The sequence below is a fragment of the Chaetura pelagica genome, unplaced genomic scaffold, assembly GCF_000747805.2.
Source record: "Chaetura pelagica isolate M959 unplaced genomic scaffold, ChaPel_1.0 scaffold252, whole genome shotgun sequence".
Lineage (NCBI taxonomy): Eukaryota > Metazoa > Chordata > Aves > Apodiformes > Apodidae > Chaetura > Chaetura pelagica.
The window spans coordinates 200,891-204,633 of NW_009952359.1; positions in this window are offsets into that span (position 1 = coordinate 200,891).

The following is a 3,743-nucleotide window of genomic DNA, read 5'->3' on the forward strand; positions in this document are numbered from 1 at the left end:
GGTTCTCCCACTGCCCCCCGGTTCTCCCAGTGCCTCCCGGTTCTCCCAGTGCCTGTGTACAGCACGGGGCCACTGCTCTGCGGGCTGCGGGGCTCACAGGCAACAGTGGCTGGGACAGCACTGCTCCCCTCCAACCACCCCCGCAGCCCCCCGGCCTTGCCTGTTAGGAGGTGCCCCTCCCAGGTGGGGTGCCAGGGCCTGGCTGGCAGAGAGGGGGACTGGGGAGCACCAGGGGCTGGAGTCAGGGTGTCTGTCCCTTGCTGCCCCTAGGGGTGCTGCTTACCTCTCACACAGATACCAGCACTGCTGGTGCCCTCCTGGGTGAGGGCTGGGGGTGCCATTCCCTCCAACAGAATGAGTCCTCCAGGGGTGCAGGTGTGTGAGGACACCCAGTGGGGTCTGTGGCCTTGAAGCCATGTGTGCAGGAAACCTGAGGGGGCTCAAGTGGAGCTGGGGGGGATGTGAGGTTGCCAGGGGCACAGGAATGTGGGGGCACGGGGGTATGTGGAGGGGCAGTGCGATGTGCATGGTGTCTATTTCCCTCCTGCACAGGGCAGGGGCCGGGGTCAGTGGGCTCCCCAGCTGCAGTGCCAGGCAGTGCAGGCAGCTGTCAGTGCCCTCCCAGTGCATTTGCAGGGTGCACAGGCAGGTGGGCTGGCAGTGCCCACTGCACCCACTGTGGTGCCTTGGTGTCATCAGCATGGTGGTGGCAGGGCATGAGCAGTGCTGCCCTGGCCATGATTCCAGCTGCAGGCACCTCCAGCGTGCTTGGTGCAGTGCGAGTGCTGGCAGTGCCTGTGGGACGGTGCAGGCAGTGAGCTGGGTGCAGTGCAGCATGTGTTGGCAGTGTGCTTGGGCTGCCTGCAGGGCGCTGCAGCAGCAGCGTGCCCAGGGCACTGCATGTGTAGGCAGCGCGCTGGCAGCGCCCCCAGCACAGTGGGCCCAGGCAGCACCTCAGGAGAACACTGTCTTTGGACAGTGTGTACAGCACTGCCCAGGCAGAGTGCACAGGACAGTGCACTGGCAGTGTTCACTACAGTGTGCTGGGGGGGGGCAGGCCATAGGGCAGCACACTGGCAGGGCAGTGTGTGCAGGCAGCCTGGGGCAATGAAGAAGCAGTGCAGGGGGCTGTGCCCTGGCAATGTGCTCTGTGCAGTGTACAGGCAGCATGAGGGCAGTGTGCAGGCAATGTGAGCAGGCTGAGGGGCAGTACCTTGGTAGTGGTCAGTGCAGTGTGTGCAGTTCCTAGGTACCATCCTGGCAGAGCACTCGGTGCAGAGCAGGCAGGCAACACCCTCACCACGGGTATGGGGCAGGCAGGGCACTGCAGTGCCCAGGCAGTGAGGTGTGGGCTGGCAGGGCACTGCAGAGCCCCACTGCACTGGCTGCATGTGCTGGCAGTGACCCAGTTCAGGGCAGCCACCCCAGGCCCCTCTGGCATCCTTGATGGCTCCTGGCACCCCCACGCTCTCATGCTGCTCCCGTGGGCTGGAGCTGCCAGAGCTGCCAGAACTGGAGCTGGGTGCTCCAGAGCATCACAGTGGGAGCAGGGAGCCAGGTGTGGGGTGCAGGCAGAGGTGGGTGCAGGGCTGGGGACTGGTGGTCTTGCAGGTGTGTGGGTGTCACTGGGCCCCACAACAGTGCCAAGTTGAGTCGTGGTGTGGTCCTCGTGGACTGGCATGGGGGAGGTCCCACTGGGTGCCCCTTGACAACATGGCTGGGGTGTCGGAGGGCGCTACTATGTTGGGTACAGGCTGGGCAGAGGTGTCCTTCTCCTGCTCAGCAGTGGGGACACAGGGGGCTGTGTGACAAACCATCTGGGGTGGGGATGTGGGCATAGGGCTGGCTGTGTCACCCAGGGCCATGTGCCCCTACGCAGGGAGGTCAATGAGCCCTGAAAGCACTGCCAGCTGGTACTGGCATCCCTGGTATGACCCAGCCTGGAGATGCCAGGCAGGGCTGGGGCTGAAGACGGGGACACCCAGCACCCACCAGCTGGGGGGTGGGCAAGCGAAGAGGACTCAGTGTGAGGGACAGGTGGGGTGTGGGACCATGGTAGCACTGGTGACATTGGTGGGGCCATCTCGGCTCAGCCCCCCTGATGGGCAGAGGGTGCCTGTGGCTTTGTGGGTGCTCTGCTCTGCCTGTGGTGCTGCAAAGCCCCAGCTCCCCCAGCACCACCAGCCCAGCAGCCTCCCCACACACCCACACTGGGCTCGCAGAGGAGGAATAATTTGGAGAAACCATGGCAACCCCAGGCAGCGCTGGGGATGCCAGCACCACACTGTCCCTGCATCCCCCACAGCCACGGGGGGCTGACAGTGCCCAGGGGATGCTGTAGCCACATCTCTAGGGTACTGTAGCCTTGCTGAGCCACAGCTTGGTTTGGCTCAGCAGGGCTGTGACTACAGGGGTCTCTCAGTGTGCTTGATGGCCCCCCATGGCACCCCATGGTCCCTGCAGCCACCCCTCAGTGTGACTGGGGGTTCCCTCACGTACATTTTTTATTTTGCAGTGCTGGGATGGAGCCACCACAGGTATCTCGGCCAGCTCAACCCACCCACCCCCTCCCTGCTGCTGTCGGACCAGGTAGGACTCCAGGCTGTGCTTCCCTGTCCCCAGTCACTCTGACACCATGGGGATGGGCTTTCCAGTGCTGCTGTTGGCATCACTGTGCCATGGGGTGCTGCCCTCCTGGACCCTGCCCAGCTCCCAATGCTGTACTGCAGTGGGGCTGATGCTGAGTCCCTGCTACGGGGGCAAACCTGCTCCCCTAGCCCCACAGGCATACTGGGACCCTTGTCTCCTCCACACATCAAGCTCTCCCCAGCCCCTAAGGACAGCCACCCCAACCCCACTGCCTTCACCTCAGCTTCAGCATCTTCCCCCCTCAGCTTTGGAGCAGGACAGGGCTTCATACAGTTAATAGGGAGGGGAGCCAAGCCACCCATCCCTTTTCTGCATGGTCAGTACTGCTTCTTGCTAAATAAAGTTGATTCCTGTCCTCCCAGAAACACCTTCCCTGTGGTCTTCTGCTGATATGTAAGCCCAAAGCCTTTTGCTGGCCTTTGCTGTGCACCCTTAGGGTATTATGGAGCAGCTGGCACTGTTGCTTCTGGGCCCAGTGGCCAGGTGGCAGAAAAAACAAACTTTGAGAGATTGTGATGAGTGTTAGTGTTGGCAGAGCTGCCATGGGCACAGCTGGTTGTATGTCCCCTGGGTGCCAATGGCAGCTGGCTCGCAGAGGGCTGTGGGTGAAGATCAGTGCCACAACTCACCAGGTCCTGGGCACAAACCACCTTGTCTTCTCCCTGGGTCACTCGGGAAGGAGGGAGTTGTGCTGATGTCCCTCCTTGTCACAAAGCTGCATCACACATGTGGCTGGGTGTTTGCACACCCTGGGCATCTGTTTGGCATCATCCCAGAGCAGGTGGGGTGCATGGTGCTGGTGCATGGTGGGTGCCAGACCTCGTGTTCCACAGGAGCTGCAGCTGCCATCCTGCTCGCTCTCCAGCCCAGGAGATGTGTCATGGCCACAGGTGGGGACAAAGCAGGTGGGTGCTGAGCCAGCACAGCCCCTCTGGCACGGGGTTGTCATAGAATGACCCTGGTCTGTCCTGCTCAGAGCTTTGGAAAGGGACGGAGGAGTCACTGATGGCACACAGGTTTGGGGCACCACCAACGGCATCACTCTGCCAGCCCTGGTGCCACCCATGCTGGCTGGAGCAGCCTCATGGTGTGTT